Source organism: Oryctolagus cuniculus, unplaced genomic scaffold, assembly GCF_964237555.1.
Source record: "Oryctolagus cuniculus unplaced genomic scaffold, mOryCun1.1 SCAFFOLD_77, whole genome shotgun sequence".
NCBI lineage: Eukaryota > Metazoa > Chordata > Mammalia > Lagomorpha > Leporidae > Oryctolagus > Oryctolagus cuniculus.
The window spans coordinates 170413-189455 of NW_027208393.1; the positions used below are offsets into that span (position 1 = coordinate 170413).

Here is a 19043-nt window from a genome sequence, read left to right on the forward strand (position 1 = left end):
AGACTTGCTCCATGCATACTGCAATGCTGGCCAGAGGCAGGATTAGCTCAAACCACTGCCACCAGTCATCCCTGATGTGTCAACAGCTGCAGCCAGTACCACGAGGCCACAGCTCACAGCACATCTGTGACCATCCTACTCTGTGGGCAGATGTGTGATGTGGCAAGCCTCTGTGTCTTTTGCTGGATCCTTTAACCAATGGGCTCTAGAGGAGCAGGGCCTTTCCTCCCCAAATGTTTTCTACACTGTCAAGACAGTGCCTGCCCAACTCTGGTCTTAGGGGATTTGTCATTGTTCCAGGAGCATGTACTCAGGGGTGGATGGCTGGGCACTTCTGAAGTGTGAACAGGATTTTCTGTGTTTTTTTTTTTTTTTTTTTTTTTTTTGCTTTGTAAGGAGGACTCTATGGTTGAACATGACCAAAGTCCCCTGCCTCAGTTTTCTCACCTTCAAGTACACCCATAAGGTGAGAATAGATTCATGAGTCTTCCATTTACATGATACCTCAAGATTCTGTTCATTCAGCCATTCACATTCACATGTGCCCGGTGATGTGGGGCTATGGGAGATCTGGTGGCTTGAGAGGTTTATGCTAAGAAGACAAGGTCAGGAATGAGCCTTCCTATGAAAGAGGGAATCTCAGGGTTAAAAAGATTCTGGCTTCAAATGTGGGGAGCTCCCACAGTCCCCTCAGCCAAGGCCAGAGATGATTTTCTCTTTCTTGGTTATGCCTCTCTGCCAAGACATGGGCACTAGGATACAAGTTGGGAGATCCCAGCCTAGTCCAGGTTGATGATTGGTTTGACAGCCTGCCAGTCAAGATCCATGTGCTGATCCCAGCTTTAGTTACCAAGCTTCTACCTACCATCTGCCTATTTTCATTTCATACCATGGTGTCATTTCTGGGCTCTGCTACCTCTGAGATCTGACTCTTTTTTAAAAAAAGATTTATTTATTTATTTGAAAGTCAGAGTTACACAGAGATAGAAGGAGAGGCAGAGAGAGAAGAGGTCTTCCATACACTGGTTCACTTCACAGTTGGTGGCTGCAATAGCTGGAGCTGCACTGCTCAGAACCCAGGAGCCAGGAGATTCCTCCAGGTCTTCCCATGAGGGTGCAGGGGCCCAAGGGCTTGTGCCATCTGCTTTCCCAGTCCACCGCAGAGTTCTGGATCAGAAGTGGAGCAGCTGGGAATTGAACCAGTGCCCATATGGGATGCTGGCACTGTTGGGGGTAGCTTTACCCTCTACACCACAATGCCAGCCCTGAGATCTGACCTTAACCTGGTGGGTTCCTGCCTGATGGGCATGGCATCCACAAATGATGTAGGTGATTGTATTCTGCACCCACAACTTTTGTCACATTGTTTTTAATTATCTATGTCCTTGTCATTTGTCCACCAGGACTGAAATCACCTTTAGGGTAATCATGATATTCACATTATTCATATTGCATCAATCATACCCAGGAGAGTACCAGGCATAATGCAGACAAGTCACCCCTGTCTCCCTTCCTCCTCTGCTCCTCATTCCCACAGTGCTAGGTGCTCTTGCTCTTCTCCTCCTCCTCCACCCCTCCCTCTGCACAGCTACCACCACCATGAGACCCAAACACCATGCTCCTCTACTCCCTCTGACCCCATACACTCTCCAGTTCCAGTGGATCCTAACAGGATGACATATCAAGTGTGGAGGTTTAGTTGTACTCATGAAGCGAAGCTACAGAGCTCCACTATCACTAAGTGAATTGTGGATGTTGGCCTTGAAAGCTTTGATTCTTGTGCTCAGTTCTATGGTCCTATGACAACTGAGAGCATGGCAGGAATTAAGGAGATGCCTGCCTGCGTATCCCATTCAGTTAGGAGCCACAGAGCTCTGCAGCATTGTTGTTGGAGCCCTTTCCATTTATTCACTGCTCAAACCTATTGCTTTCTTTTCTGCTTTGTGTCCATCCACTCATATCAGAGTAGCCAGGACAGTGCGTTTTTATGAATCATGATATGGAGAGCCAGTGGACCCCTTACTTGGACTTTATAATGTGCATTTTGGCTATTCCAGGAAATTGTTTTTTTTTAAAGATTTATTTATTTATTTGAAATAGTTACAGAGAAAGAGAAGGAGAGGAAGAAAGAGAGGGAAAGGTCCTCCATCTGTTGGTTCATTCCCAATTGGCTGCTATGGTCGGAGCTGTGTCAATCTGAAGCCAGGAGCCAGGAGCCTCTTCAGGTCTCCCACATGGGTGCAGGGGCCCAAGGCCTTGGGTCATCTTCTACTGCTTTCCCAGGCCACAGCAGAGAGCTGGATCAGAAGTGGAGCAGCCAGGACTTGAAGCAATGCCCATATGGGATGCCACACTGCAGGTGGCAGCTTTAACCACAATGCCATAGTGCTGGCCCCTTCCCAAGGAATTTTTTTTACTTCTTTCCTGCTTAATTGTGCTTTAGTTACCTAAGGTTGATGAATCTATAAATTGTGAATTAGTGAGGTATTCCAAATTTAGCTTTGAAATATATGATTTTGTGGGTTTTTTAACTTAACTTTTTTTATAAATTTTTTTTTTTTTTGACAGGCAGAGTGAACAGTGAGAGAGAGAGATAGAGAGAAAGGTCTTCCTTTTACCATTGGTTAAACCCTCCCATGGCCGCCGCGGCCAGCATGCTGCGGCCGGCGCACCGCGCTGATCTGATGGCAGGAGCCAGGTGCTGCTCCTGGTCTCCCATGGGGTGCAGGGCCCAAGCACTTGGGCCATCCTCCACTGCCCTCCTGGGCCACAGCAGAGAGCTGGCCTGGAAGAGGGGCAACCGGGACAGAATCTGGCATCCCGACCGGGACTAGAATCCGGTGTGCCGGTGCTGCAAGTTGGAGGATTAGCCTATTGAGCCACGGCGCTGGCCTTTTTATAAATATTGAGCATTACTACTCCTTTTTAAAAATATTTATTTGCTTATTTATTTCAAAATCAGAGTTACACAGAGAGAGGGGAGGCAGAGAGAGAGAGAGAGAGAGAGAGAGAGAGGTCTTCTATCTGATGGTTCACTCTCCAATTGGCCACAATGGCCAGAAGTGTGCTGATTCAAAGCCAGCAGCCAGGAGCTTCCTCCAGGTCTCCCATGTGGGTGCAGGGGACCAAGTATCCTCTACTGCTTTCCCAGGCCATAGCAGAGAGCTGGATTGAAAGTGGAGCAGCCAGGTCTTGAACAGGGGCCCATATGGGATGCCGGCACTTCAGGCCTGGGTGTTAACCTGCTGTGCCACAGCGCCAGCCCCTGAATTTTATTTTTTTATTTAGACCTTTCTTATAGAAATGGAGTATGTCTTCTAGTTTCTAAGTAACTGCATCATAATGAGGACCATTGTAGATTGTAGCAGTTAAAAATATTTGGCTTGATGATCAACATAAGGCTTATAGATAGTAGCTACCCATGAGATTGTGTCTTGGATTTAGGGGAAGTTTATGTCAGTTGGAGGTAGCCTTTAATTACTGATGAACATGAATGTACTGAGAACTCCTTGTCCATTAAATAATAAAATCCAAATGAAGATTTACACACGAGTTCCCTCCTGCCTTCATCTACCATTGAAATCCTGTTGTTTCTGCCTTTTGGATCTCCCTGTAATCTGTTGCCTCTTCTTCATTCCCACTACCACCATACCTTGGTTCAGGTCCTACTAAATTACCTTTGATATACTTTTTAATTGACCTCTCTGCTTTTTGTTTTTCTTACCTTTGTGTAAAGCCTCTTAGTTCATCCAAACATTTTTCTGATTGCTCAGGTTCTCTTACTCCAATAACTAGGAAAATCATGTGGCTGGTAGTTCTTTCAACACACCACACAAAAGAATGCTCAGTAAATGCTTACTAAATAGTGAATGGAAAGCCTTACAAAGCTAGGGTGAACATTTAACCTGCTTGGCCCTGGATGGTTTCTGTTTATACATTTCAACCCTGTGTCATTATGAATATGTCTCTTTTATTATCAAAGTTGTCTCTGAGCAACAAATTATACATTCATCTAATTGTGTGTGTTATCAAATAGATATCTATTTCATTGTCTCTTCAACTAGGTAGTTATTGGGGATCAGAAATTGTATTTGTTTAATTTTTATAGCCTCATTTATTCATTCAACTAAAAGAATGACTCTATCAAGATGCTGAGTTTCAATGTCAAAGCAAACATGTTTCTTGCCCTCCTGAATTTTCAATCTGGCAAGAAAAAGCAGTCTACACAAAGAATATCACCTGACATAATAAACATTAGTGTGAAATGAATGGATACATTTAAGCATTCCTAATCCAGCAATTCTAATCCCATGAATTATAATTGACAGAAGTAATCACAAACAGAACTCCATGTCATCCTGCTTCCATTTACATTTCTACTTAAAATCTTAAAATTCAAACACCACAAATATACCTAAGAATGCATAATATTTATATGCTATCTTGATATTAAGCATGAGAAAAATAACCATACAGCAATAGCAATTTTGAACCTCCTTCCTTTTTTAGATAAGTTATAATCCTATGTGTTTCTCTACAGTGAAGATTAGGATTGTAGATACTCTTCCTCTCCCTCACTTTTTATTTTAGAGATGAGAAATCTGGGGTTTTAGAAACTGAGCTCCAAGATAAAAGAAATATTTCTTTTTTTAAAAGAAGATTTTTTTTATTTGAAAGGCAGAGTTACAGAAGGCAGAGGCAGAGGCAGAGAGAGAGAGAGAGAGAGAGAGAGAGAGAAGTCTTCCATGCACTGGTTCACTCCCCAAATGGCTGCAATAGCCATAGTTAAGCTGATCCAAAGCCAGGAGCCAGGAAATTCTGGGTCTCTGATGTGGATGCAGGGTCCCAGGCATTTGGACCATCTTCTGCTGCTTTCCCAGGCTACAGCAGAAAGCTGTATTGGAAGTGGAGCAGCAGGGACTTGACCTAGCCCCCGTATAGAATGTCGGTGCTGAAGGCGGAGGCTTAGCCCACTATGCCACAGTGCTGGTCCCGAAAGACTTCTTAAACCAATATTTCATGTTGGTTGGCCTATAACTGTGGGGAGCAGCCCGGACTGGACTGAGTTACTGGAATTAAGACTTATTCTATGCATCTGCTCTCCCACAATATGGCGCTGGGAGAGAAGTAAACAGCTTCCACACAGCTGCCTCCAGTTCAGCTAATAAACTGTAGGACTTGCTCCTGATTGGAGGAGAGCAGCGTACTCAGCGTGTGGGCAGCCGAGTTAGGATTGGCGGAGGAGGACTATAAAGGAGGAGAGAGACGGCATGCACCAGGAACATCTATGGGGAACATCTGAGCAGCCCCCGAGAAGCCCCCGAGAGAGCCGGCCGGCGGTGTGCCGCTCCCCTGCGGAAGTGGGGAATGTGGCCAGGGGGAACTGCCCTTCCACGGAGGTGGAAGGGATAGTAGCCAACCCGGGAAGAACCAGCAGCAGACCCGGGGAGGGCCGAGCGGACGAAAGAACAGCGCAGGGTCCTGTGTCGTTCCTCCACGAAGAGGGGGAGCGACATATAACCTAGACTTTTTTTTTTTACCATACTTCCATGGGCAAATTCAATTCTAATCTCTTTCCACCTCAGCTTTCTCTTTGTAAATTGAGAATATGGTCTCCAGAATTAACCCAAGGTATAATTGATACAAAGTAAGGCATTTACTCTGTTAATCTGGCCCCTAGAAGATACTTGACAATGTTAGCCCTGTATCCAGTTCTCTTTTTTTCTTTTTTCTTTTCTTTTTTTTTTTTTTTTTTGTACTTGGTGAATTAGAGGGTGGTGTAAAATGCTTTGAAAAGAACCACAAATAAAAGACACAAGTAAAAATCGTATTCTCAAATCTAGATGTTAAACTGTGCCATGTACACCTGTGCTGAGAGTTACATTGAAATCCTTGTCATTCGTTACTTGAGAGAAGCTGTCCAGGAATAAAGCAGCAAGGGATTTTCCTGAGGGAAACAGCGTGTGTGAGGGAACCGGGATTTGGGACTCAGCAGCAGTGGCTGTCACTTCTTAAGATTTTATTCAAGAAAGGAAGAACAGCAGCTGACCCTTGAGATCTGGGGTGGGAAGGAAGGGAAGGAGGGATGTAAACAAAAGCAAACGCTCTCTGGTTCCCAGCCTGTCTCCACCCACCCCGCACTGAAGCCCTAGGAGAGGGCCAGTAAGTCTATCTAGGAATGCCCTGGCCTGGACTACATTTCCCAGAGTCACCCGGTGCTCTAACGTTTCCTGCTCTGAATGCCTGTGTGTGTGCATGTGGGAGAACTTGCGCATGCGTGCCTTTCCCTGTGGCTCGGGGCTGGGAACAGAAGTTCATTTACTGATCAGAGAGGGCCCTGAGAGGCCGCGCTGCTCCTTCTCCCACATTCACTGGGGAGACTTGCTCTGCAAGTGCAATTGCAGGCGGTTCAGGAGCACACACCCCAGACCTGCCGCCCGCTGCTTCTGTGCCTCTGCATCTGCCACCGTGGGCCCCAAGTTCCAGCGACTTCTCCTGTCCCACACTCTCCGCTTTGCTGCCTGTGTGTCCTGAGGGAAGGGGACGTGCTCCTGAGATTCCACAGCAAGTATGGAGAACAGGAGGGGCACAGATGTGTGTGTGGGAGAGGGGAGGGTGCGATGGTGGGTGGCGGCTCCCAGACCTCGATCACTTGCTTCTCAGTGATGCTGGGAGCTTCTCTGGCAGAGTCAAGTCTGGGGCCCAGGTGTTGTGTCTCCCACCGCCGCTTCCCAGTCTCCCGATGCTCGGCCAGTCCCACGGGCTGCCTCGCTCAAATTCTCCTTAAAGTACACTGGATGAGGAACAGCACCAGCAGGGCAGTTGAGAGCACTGTGAAGGAAGGAGTCCCATTCCCTAGATTTAAATAAGCCCAGTTCCCACTTTGGGTGGATCAGAGAATGCCTTGTGGCTGGCTTCCAGCTATATCCCCTGGTAGTTCCAGCTGGGCGGGGCTCGGTGGCCCTCAGCCAGAGCCTGAGGCAGTAGAGAGGTGGAGATGGAAGATCAGAGTAGGCTCTGGCTCCTGGCCCCCATGCTGGACCCCGCGGACACATTTTCAGCTGGGGCGCTGTGTGTTTGGCTGACTTTCCCAGCAGCACGTGAAGCTTGTGCAGTAGCTTTGTGGATTGATCGCTCCTCCGTGTTTAATTAACAGACTCTTTTTCAATCTGGAGCTTGAGGCCATGGAAATGTAGCTGATTTATTTTCCTGCGTTTCGATTTCTGTCTTCAACCCTTCTTTCTTCTCATGTTATTAGGGATGTGAACTTTTATTACCTGCTGCTAATCCCTTTGCAAAGTAAGAAGTGAACTGAAATTAATGCAAGTCTACCATGTGAGTTAATAATGAGCTACTTCAATCTGCATTTTCATAGTGGAGAGCTACGAAAACATAAATACAGAAAAGTATCAATTTTTCTTCTCTAGTTCTTTACAGTCACTCAATGCTCCACCAAGCTGATTATCTTACAGTCCATACAGTTGTAATTAAGGGGGCCAGTTACTTTTTTTTTTTAATTTGACAGGCAGAGTTAGGAAGGTCTTCCTTCCGATAGTCACCCCCCAAATGGCCACTATGGCTGGCGCACTGTGCTGATCTGAAGCCAGGAGCCAGGTGCTTCCTCCTGGTCTCCCATGTAGGTGCAGGGGCCGAAGCACTTGGGCTACAGTAGAGAACTCGACTGGAACAGGAGCAAATGGGACAGAATCCAGTGTGCATATGGGATGCCAGCACTGCAGGCAGAGGATTAACCAAGTGAGCCACGGCGCTGGCCAGTTACTTTAAAAAAAAATTATTTATTTATTTTAAAGGCAGAGTTACAGAGAGGCAAAGACACACACACACACACAGAGAGAGAGAGAGAGAGAGAGAGAGAGAGCTCCCATCTGCTGGTTTACTTCCCAGATGGTCACAATGGCCAGAACTGCATGGATCTGAAGCCAGAAGCCACGAACTTCTTCCAGGTCTCTCACACAGGTATAGGGGACCTAGCACTTGGGCCATCTTCCACTGCTTTCCCAGGCCATAGCAGAGAGCTGGATCAGAAGTGGAGCAGCCAGGTCTTGAACCAGCACCCATATGGTTTTACCCGCTCAGCCACAATACCAGCTTCAAGTTACTTTTCTTATTCTGGGTTCTGTGTTTAACCCCAGGACATTTTCAACACGGGAGGATATTAGTGATAGATTTTCAAAATGACTGGTCTGTGGATGCCTTTGTACAAGGTGTTAATGTGAAGATGGGTGAGGAAGAAAAGAGAAAATGTGCCCCTCTCCCCCACAGAGATGCCCACACAGTACAGTAAAAGATGTGGCTTTGGGCTGGCACTGTGGCTCAGTAGGTTAATCCTCTGCCTGTGGTGCCAGCATCCCACATGGGAACCAGTTCGAGTCCCAGCTGCTCCTCTGATCCAGCTCTCTGCTATGGCCTGGGAAGGCAGTAGGAGATGGCCCAAGTGCTTGGGCCTCTGCACCCATGTGGGAGACCCAGAAGAAGCTCCTGGCTCCTGGCTTTAGATCAGTGCAGCTCTTCTGGCCATTTTGACCAACTGGGGAGTGAACCAGCAGAAGGAAGACCTTTCTGTCTGTCTATCCATCTCACTATCTGTAATTCTACCTCTCAAATAAATAAATAAAACATCTTTTAAAAAAAGAGAGATGTGGCCCTGAAAACTATTGCTATAGACTAACTTTCAGTGTAATGAAGTTTTCACTTGATTAACTGAGTGATTCATAGATTCTGTTAGAGTCCTGTTGTCACCAGATTACTAATCTGTGAAATTCATGTAGCATAGTAAGGTTACCTAGGAAGTAAGAATAGAAAGGGACTCCTGGATAGAGGTTGCTAGGGTGACAGCATTCTTCCTCTCAAACCCAGTGTGTTTTGACCTTTTCTTGCATGTACTCCCTATCACAGTGCTTGCGAGTGGACAAGCAGTGATGTGTTTCTGCTGAGAAGAGCTGCTTCACACCCAGGAAACAACTGTAAGACACTTTCTCAGCAACTATGTTGTGTGTACGTTAATACGAACTTGAAAACAGCCAAGAACAGGATTGCTGGACTACTCAGGCTAACTCACTGTCCTTGGCACATCATTCCCTGCTCTGCAATAAGTTTCTGGCAAGTTCTTTAAAATTTTTAGGAGAGACATATTTCACATGAGAGACATAATCTGGTAATGCAGCAGTGATGTCTTTAAGAAAAGGTGCCATGTGAGGAAGCAGTCTGATGTGTCCATTCATCTTCCCATTAATAACTCTCATTGATGTCTAGCACAGGGTGACAGAAGCAATCCTCCTTCTGAATTGCATCAAGCCAGGAGGATTCCTCTACAGTTTATCTGAGCTTTCCTTGTATGAGGGAATCACCAAAATACTACATTGTATAGGGTTTTTTTAATGCATTTTATTTACTTGAAAGGCAGATTTACAGAGAGACACAGAGAGGTCTTCCATCCATTGGTTCACTCCTCAAATGGCCACAATGACTTGGGCTGGGCCAGGCTAAAACCAGAAGCTAGGAGCTTCTTCTGGTTCTCACACTTGATTTCAGGGGCCCAAACACTTGGGCCATTATCCTCTGCTTTCCCAGGTGAATTAGTAGGGAGCTATATTGGAAATGAAGCAGCCAGGTTTTGAACCAGTGCCCATGTGGGGTACTGGCACTGCCAGGGTCTGCTTAACCTACTACACCAGTCCCATGTGCATGTTTCAAAGAGGGGGAGGGGTTAAATTTTTTCTAATATGACTCTCAAAATAAAGATTATAATGTGTAGTAGATGATGATTCTGGTTATATTTTGAATTTCATTAAATTTCAATATTTTTTAAGTTAATGAGTACTAGTAGTTATCTTTTTTTTAAAGATTTATTTATTTTACTTTAAAGTCAGAGTTACAGAGAGGAGAGGCAGAGAGAGATAAGTCTTCATATGCTGGTTCACTCCCCAATTGGCTACAGTGGTCGGAGCTGTGCCGATCCAAAGCCAGGAGCCAGGAGCTTCTTCTGTGTAGTAGTTATCTTATGCTATCCTTGCTTTGGATAAACAAACTCTCCCATCCCTCATTTAAAATGCTTTTTAAAATAGGATTATTTGGAGGACTGGCACTGTGGCATGGCAGGTGAGGCTGCCACCTACAGTGCTGGCATCCCGTATGGGTGCTTGTTTGAGATCCAGCTTCCTGGCATGGCCTGGGAAAGCAGTGGAAGATGGCCCAAGTTCTTGGGTTCTGCACCGCATGGGAGATCTGACAGAAGCTTCTGGCTCCTGGCTTCAGACAGATCCAGCTCTGGCCATTGCAGCCATTTGGGGAGTGAATCAGTGCATGAAAGACCTCTCTCTTTGCCTCTGCCTCTCTGTAACTCTGCCTTTTAAATAAATAAATAAATATTTACATGCTACACCACTGTGCTGGCCCCAAGACTTAACAGGTTTTCTGGTGCTTATCTTGGGGTTCACTTTGAGCACTAAGCACAGTTATTCTGTGTGACTGAATATTTCATGTTCCTTCTTATGGAAAAGTTTTTCTCATGATCTGAGTGATTGGCTATATCTGCCCATAGTGGAAACTAAAACTTAATTTGGCATTTGAACACCCAGAGTGCTGAGTCCTGTAATCTTCTGAATTTAATCAAAAAATGTGTTTTGAAACATTTGGTCTGTGGGTAGGCAGGGCAGTTTTCCTGGATCCCTTGAGAATTGATGAGCTGATGGTGTGTTTCTACCCCACATTATATTCTGAAATTTACTTCCTTTTATTTTCCTAAAATTACTATATTTGTAATTTGCTCCCCCTTTCTGAAATGTTTGTGCTTCTGTCCTCCTTATAACCATGGACATAAGTAGCCCTTTTCCTTCTCTCTCTCTCTCTTTTTTTTTTAAACAGGCAGAGTGGACAGTGAGAAAGAGACAGAGAGAAAGGTCTTCCTTTGCTGTTGCTTCACCCTCCAGTGGCCACCGTGGCTGGCACACCACGCTGATTCAAAGGCAGGAGGCAGGTGCTTCTCCTGGTCTCCCATGGGGTGCAGGGCCCAAGCACCTGGGCCATCCTTCACTGCACTCTTGGGCCATAGCAGAGGGCTGGCCTGGAAGAGGGGCAACTGGGATAGAATCCAGCACCCCGACCAGGACTAGAACCCAGTGTGCCGGTGCCGCAAGGAGGAGGATTAGCCTATTGAGCCGTGGTGCTGTTTCTTTTCCTTCTCTTTATGATGTTACAAGAGCAGTGGGATATTGCAGCTCTCTCCCCTGGCAGCACATCTTCCTCATTACGTCTCTTTGAATTAGACCCTGGGTTAACTTGGCTGCACAAAAGGCATATATCTAAACCCAGTGTACCTAATGAATGAAAGTCATCATAAAGTCAATATGCCTTGTAAACCTCTCATCTCTTGTTTTGGAATGTGTTGTGAATGTGTCTTTTATGTCAGTGTCTGTAAGCTGGAGACTTCCCACTTAAGGCAGAAGGCTGCTGAGGGACAGCACAACTGTAGCTTTGCTCTGTTACTTTACTGTGGCTACTCTCTCACCCTCTCTCTTTATTTTATTATGATTTAAAAATTTTATTTTAAAGGCAGAGTTACAGAGAAAGAGGCAGAGACAGAAGGATGGGGATCTTGCATCAGCTGGTTCACTCAAGAGACTGCAATGAATAATGCTGGCCCAGCCTGGAAGTCCAACCCAGTGTCCCACATTGGTGCAAGGACCCAAGTACTTGTGCCATCTGTTTCTGCTTCCCTAGTTGCATTACAGGGAGCTGGATCAGAAGTGGAACAGCTGTGACTCGGGCTGGCATTGTGGCACAATGGGGAAAGCCACCATCTGTAATGCCAGCTTCCCAGATGAACAGCCGTTCATGTCCCAGTTGCTCCACTTCTAACCTAGCTCCCTGCTGATGGTCTGAGAAAAGCAGCAGCAGATGACTCAAGTGTTGGGGCCATTGTAACCCATGTGGGAGACCCAGATGAAGTGCCTGGCTCCTGGTTTCTGTGTGCTTCAGCCCTGGCCATGGCAGCCATCTCAGATGGAAGATCTCTCTCTTTTTTAGCATTTATTTATTTATTTACAAGGCAGAGATAGAGAAAGGGAGAGAATGAGAAAGAGATTTTCATCTGCTGGTCTACTTCCTAGATGGCTGCAATGGCCAAGACTGGGCCAGGCCCAAGCCAGGCACCAAGAGCTTCATCCAGGTCTCCCACTTGGGTGTCAAGGACCCAGGTATTGGGCCATCTTCTACTTTTCCAGGGCCATTAGAAGAGAACTGGATCAGAAGTGGAGCAGCCAGGACATGAACTGGTGCCAATACCAGATGCCAGCACTGCAGGCAGCAGCTTTACCTGCTAGTCCACAATGCCATCCCATCTGACTCTCCCTCCTCTCCATAACTCTGACATTTTTTTAAGATGTATTTTATTTATTGGACAGAGTTACTGATAGAGATAGAGACAGATAGAGAGGTCTTCAGTCTGCTGGTTCACTCCCCAAATGGCCACAGTGGCCAGATCTGAGCTGATCTGAAACCAGGAGCCAGTAGCTTCTTCGGATTTCCCATGTGGATATAGGGGACCAAGGACTTGGGCCATACTGTGCCACTTTCCCAAGCACATTAGCAGGCAGCTGGATTGGAAGTGGAGCAGCCAAGACCTGAACCAGGGACCATATGGGATGCAGGCCAGTGTCTCAACCAGCTGTGCCACAGCACTGGCCCCCAAAACTCTGACTTTCAAATAAATAAATCTTTTTTAAAGGATGGACACACATATTGGATCCCAGCATTTTATTTGGTGGTGGTTTAATCCACTGTGCCACAAAGCCAGCCCTACCCTTTATCCTGGTGACTTGTGTGTCAAGATCTGGGTAATATCTGCTGAACAACTGTTGGTATTATGTTAGACTCTTCTGTTTTATTTTGGTTCTCATTTGTTGAGTTTATTTTGGCTGCCACTTTTGGGTAGCAAGCTGTGATGTCATCAGTGGCTAAAGCTGCTGTGTGTTAGGCTGGCACTGATTCTACCTTTCCATTTCTTCAAGCAGAAGTGGAACATGAAATCCTCTCAAAACTAACATGCTACAAAGTAACAACTGGAAATCAAGCTTCCTTTCTTCTCACCTAACAGACCCAGCTGGTCTCTGTGTTTCTCATTTTAGCCCAAACCTACATCAGATTCCTAGAGCAGAAGGAAGCTTATTTTTTAATGCAGAATTCATAGATGTGGTTGTCCATTCACCTCTGAGAATTAAAGCCATCACTCTGCTTTTTGACTGGTTTTCAGTCTGTGGTGGTGCCCTCTCTCACAGGAGGACAGATTCCTCACAGAATACACCTAGGAGGAGAAAACTTTATGGAGTGGGTTTTGCAAAGTGAAATGGAACTCTGGCCTGGACATCCTTGAGATCATGATCAGCAGAGTGAGGAAATTCTTTGCTATGTCCATTCACATCCTTTCCTTTTTGTTCATTGTATTCCTCCCTTACATAGTGCTCTGTGCTCTCCTTCTGTTGCACACACACAAGGCATGTCTGTGATTGAGGCTGTTTGTGGACCACTGCAGCATCTGGAGTTGCCTTTGTCTCCATCTCTAACCAGAAACTCAGATGCAGAGTGAGGAGGGGACTGCCAGCCTGCCACACAGGGTTTGGGTCCCTTGCTGCTTTACTTTTCTTCAGTGCAAGAGCAGCCTTAAAGAGAGCCGTACTGGGTAGTATTATTTCTTTTGGATTTGAGTGCTTGGATAGCAAAAGAAATACATAATTTTTTTCTTATAGAATGGATTGAGGAGGCACTACATAAAGTCAGCAACAACTTTCTTGGCTCTTGTTACATGTCAAGATGAGTCAGAATATTTAGGGCCATTTGTTAAATTTTTTAAAAAATTAAAAATATTCATTTATTTGAAAGGCAGAGTTACAAAGAGAGAAAGAGAGATGTAAATCATTTATCCACTGTTTCACACCCCTAATGGCCACAGCACCTGGGGTTGAAACTGGATTAAAGTCAGGAGCCAGTATCTTCTTCCACATTTCCCATGTGGGAGTAGGAGCATAGGCACCAAACTTTGTAGCTTTCCTAGGCACATGAGAGAGCTGGATCAGAAGTAGAGCAGCTGGGACATGAACTCGTGCACAACATGGAATACCAGCATCACAGGCAACAGCTTTCCCACTATGCTCTACTGTCTGTTTATTATTATTATTATTATTATTATTATTATAATTTTTATTTGGAAGAGAGTTAGAGAGAAGCAGAGGCAGAGAGAGAGAGAGAGAGGGAGAAAGGCCTTCCATCTTCTTGTTTACTCCCAGATGGCTGCAATGGCTGGAGCTACCCTGAACTGAAGCCAAGAGCTGGGAGCCTCTTCCAGTTATCCCACATGGGTGCAGGGGCCCAAGGTCTTGGGTCATCTTCTACTGCTTCCCCAGACCTTAGAAGAGAGCTAGATCAGAAATGGAGCAGCCGAGACTCAAAACAGCAGCCACATGGGATGCCAGCAGTGCAGGCAGCAGCTTTCCCTGCTGGGACACAGTACCAGCCCCTCTATCATCTGTTTTATGGAAATATTTAAGGGACATTAGAAGGCCATTCAAGCCCTTCCTACAATACATTTTTGTGGGGAGCAACTCGGACTAGACTAAGTTACTGGAATTAAGACTTATTCTATGCATCTGCTTTCCCACAATATGGCGCTGAGAAGGGAAACAGCTTCTACACAGCTGCCTCCAGTTCAACCAATAAACTGTGGGACCTGCTCCTGATTGGAGGAGAGCAGCGTACTCAGCGTGTGGGTAGCAGAGTTGGGATTGGTGGAGGAGGACTATAAAGGAGGAGAGAGACAACATGCACCAGGAACATCTAACAGGAACATCTAAGGGGAACATCTGAGGGAACACCTGTGCAGCCCCCAAGAGAGCTGGCCGGCGGTGTGCTGCTCCCCCACGGAAGTGGGGAATGTGGCAGGGGGAACCGCTCTTCCACGGAGGTGGAAGGGTCGGTAGCCAACCCGGGAAGGACCAGCAGCCAACCCGGGAAGGACCAGCAGCAAACCCGGGAAGGGCCGAGCAGACGAAAGAACAGCGCAGGGTCCTGTGTCGTTCCTCCACGAAGACGGGGAGACATAATGGTGCCGTGACTCAGATATGAAGCCTAGGCAGGGTTTGGTGTCGTTCCTCCACGAAGAGGGGGAGCGACACATTTTGAAATAATGATTGACAGTCCACAAGACTGCTTCCAAAGGGAGAGAGCTGCAGGGTCAGAGAGGCAGTGATATTGAAAGGGTATGAGGAACAAGGGAAGATGGGAAGGCCAGAAGAAATCTTGAAAAGTATTCCAAAGGATAAAGTAATAGGACACAGGTCATTTGTGCAGGTTTCTATTATAGGGTTTTCCTTTTTTTTTTTTTTAAATTAGAGATAATTTCTAACATAATTTGTGATATTCTGGACTCACTTCTCAGTTTTCTTCTTACAGATAAGATGTCCTTATAAGATGTAGAGGGGCTGGTACTGTGGCTTTGTAGTTTAATCCTCTGCCTGTGGCACTGGCATCCTATATGGGCACCATTCTAGTCCCAGATTCTCCTCTTCTGATCCAGCTCTCTGCTATGACATGGGAAAGTAGTAGAAGATGGCTCAAGTGCTTAGGCCCCTGTACCCAAGGACGAACAGAGAAGAAGCTCCTGGCTCCTGGTTTCAGATCAGTGCAGCTCCATCTGTTATAGTCATTTGGGGAATGAACCAGCAGATGGAAGACTTTTATCTCTGTCTCTTCCTCTCACTGTCTATAATTCGACCTCTCAAATAAAGAAAATCTTAAAAAATAAGATGTAGAGAAGTACTGGAATTAAATGCAATAGTACACTCCTAAATATGCAGTTAGCATTAAATTTTTGTTGAGAAAGGGATGAGCTTGGCTTTATGTGTGTCTTGCTTAGAGCAGAATTTTTATGACTGAATTTGAGATAATTAAAAATCAGTTTCATAATTGACACATTGACCATTTTTACTGCTGCAGCCTCCCCCTCACTCTGTATCCCTATGCAGATAGTCCACATGAAGGTACAGCAGAAAGAGAGGCCTGCATATCTTGGAGTAATGCAGATATGCCCTTTGCTTAAACCAGGGGATTGATCGACTGGAGTTCTTTGTGATTCAGTTTGCATTTTTCTGTAGAGTAAAATATAGTGATTTGGGTAAAGTATCTTCTCTTCTAGTAGATGATTCCAATTGGCTTTTTTATCCATCTACCTGGCATCACAGGTGATTCCTGAGACAGGTGTTGGGCTCTATGGAAAAAAAAAAAAAAAGTAGCCTTTTCAGAGTTGATGTATTTCTCCTGGAAAATTGGAGAAATATTTTGTAAGAAGCAGTTCATGGAGGAAGTGTACTTCCCTAGAAACAAGACAGAAGTGATTCCCTTTCCTTGCCCCTCCCTGAGCTAGTTCCTGAGGCTTATTGATCAGGCCAAGAATGCTAATATTTATAGGCCAATTATGAATGATGCATGTTTGTCTTACACATGAGATGTCTACAGATCTGTTTCTCAAGGCCTTTAGGATAAAATAAGAAAACTTTGCAACAAAAGAGAAGGTTGGCATTGCCTGTTGCCTTGGTCTAGGATCTGTGCATTTATTACCCACTTAGTACTCTGACTCCTATTGTGCGCATCTCCTGATGGTTCTTTTTTGGCCATTCCTGTGTCCAGATTCCTTAATGGGTGACAATCTTTGGCCAGACTGCCAGTCTGATAACTCAGCCCAAATTGGAGTTGACTAGTTTGTGTAGCCACTTCAGGATTAAGGTGGTCCAAAACTGCCAGTGCCCAATGACTGGGCTGCCTTTATGCTCACTCAAGAGATAAGACTCTGGGCACAGAGTCCTCTTCCCTTGATCTCCCTGGTGAGCAGGCTGATTCTCAGGTAGGCAGGGAACTTGTTGGCTCCAGATTTCTGTTTTGCACTCATCTGGAAAATATTTGAGTTTTCTCTTGGATCTCAAGAGTCCTGAGTAGGGAGTTTTATTTTGTATTGAGATGTGTCTTTATAAAGACAGGGGTCACTGAAGACTGTGTGTCCTCAGAATCAACTGAACTCACCCAGGCCTGCATGGAGTTCTGGGATCCTGGCTTCAGGCTAAACATTGCCTGCTGTTGTGAGCATTTGGGTGTGTACCAGAAAATGGAAGAAATCTCTCTCCCTCTCCATCTTCCCCTGCCTTTCAAATAAATGAAAAACAGATAAAAATTGGAAAAAGTGTGTTTTGCCTTGTGTCCTAAGGCAAAAGTAATTACTGTTGTTATAGGTAGAACTCATTTGTACACTTCACAAATACAAATCTCAGGTTAAAGGCTTGGTGGTCACTACTGGCTGGGCTGCCTACTCAGCTCCCATTCTGTAATGCATCCCCTTCCATCATCTGCAGTTCACTTTGGGTGCTCATAAAACACCAAACTGCCTCCTGACTTTACATCCCTACATTCTTTATACATAGCTGGGCCACAATCTCATTTTCTTTAGCAGCATGCTAATTTTTATGAGTGCTTCATAGGCAAAGAATAATGGGGACATTGATTTTTTCTGAGCTTTTGCCCTAAGTGGTTTATTTTATGAAGCTGATTCTGGGTACTGTATAGAACTTTGCTGGATCAGAAGTTGGGGTGCAGAGGTTGACATTAGAGAAATAGAGCTAGCACTGTCACTTCCACCCTGCAACCCATGCCTGCCTTTGGATTCTGCTTTTATAGAGTGTTGGAATGAGACAGTAGTGATGCAATAAAGGAATGAACTTTCAGTTGTTAAACATTTTTATTTTTATTAATACAAAGAGAACAGATTGCATAAGATGGTAATTCCAGAAGAACATAACCATACTTCTCTATTGCCCCCTCCTTTCTTCCTTTCTCTTTTTAAGGATTTAATAAGCTGGCTTTTTTTCCCTAACCTAGTCTTTACCCCTTCACCTCCAGCCTTCCTGTCCATTTGTTCCTACTTTACAATCTAGTACTTTAAGCTTTTTTCCCCCTTCTTTCATGCATGTTTTTGCCTACTCCTACTCCAATTCCAAAGAAGGAAAAATGAATAAAAATCATGAGATATTGATTCAAAGACAGGAATCCTATCCAGAAATACAGAAAAAAGTTACTTCCTTTTTCTTTTTATTAACAATTTATTTATTGATTTACCTTTCTGGAAGAGGCAGCTGGAAGTTCTCCGAGGTCTGTCCTTAGAATGTGAGGAGAGCCAGAGATATTGGATAAACTCTTTACAGTCTGTTTTACTGTGAGAGATGTTGTTCCACTTGCCTGTGGCAGAAAAAAATGAGATTTCAATGATTTTTTTTTCTGTAATACTAATTTTTATGATGAGTCTCTTCTTTATCAATGGATAGAGACCTGTCAAATTTACTATGAGCAAAAAATTTCACAGACACAACTGCTTCCAGAGGAGATGAATGACTCTCCATTCCCATGTGGCCTTCCCCTGAGATCTCCAGGTGGCTTCTCTTGGTCTCCTGGAAGCAAAGAGAAGATTCCAACCATAGAAGAAGTTCACTATGACTGTGGTGTTGTTCCTTGGAAGTTCCTGCCAAAAAGTAATCATTTAAGAACACCAGGGGCATTTCATTAGTTTCACAGGACTCTCTTCTTCCTGGCTTCAGTGGAGAGGAAAAATAACCACAGTTGAAGCATGATTCTAGGCAAAGCACAGTTATTTATCTGCATAACAAAAATCCTCATGTTTTTCTGCACATTGTTAGTCTTACATGGGTTAGAAAAAAATGCCATTTAATGTCTTAGAACTCTCTAATGTTAAAAAGTGCAAGAATTAAAAATTGCTATTATTTTATACTCTTATAATGCTGCAAAAGCATTAACGTTGTGCATTTCTGGGTGATTTGGAAACTCTAAATTTGAAATCAATTACGTTGACTGGCTTTGCAGAGTAGGAAGAAAATTGGTTTATTAATTATTTATAAAGAGAGACTATGAAAGAAGCTATTCATTGGTACCAATTGTCTAAGCTTTAGTGTTTATGAAACAATGATTTATTTATT

General features: G+C 44.8%; 1 protein-coding gene across 3 annotated transcripts in view; it reads left to right on the forward strand.

Moving 5' to 3' along the window:
* The window catches only part of LOC100344289 (zinc finger protein 271), a 97805-nt gene that overhangs the window by 52459 nt on the left and 26303 nt on the right, over positions 1-19043 (forward strand). The window contains exons 1-2 of one of the 3 annotated variants that reach the window (XM_051841555.2): positions 6023-6568; positions 8917-8984. The exons of 1 other annotated variant lie outside the window; for it this stretch is intronic. The gene's annotated coding sequence lies outside the window, so the exon portion shown is untranslated. Of the gene's footprint in view, positions 1-6022; positions 6569-8916; positions 8985-19043 lie in introns of those variants that run through there. One more of the 3 variants, XM_051841553.2, reaches the window with a different exon arrangement.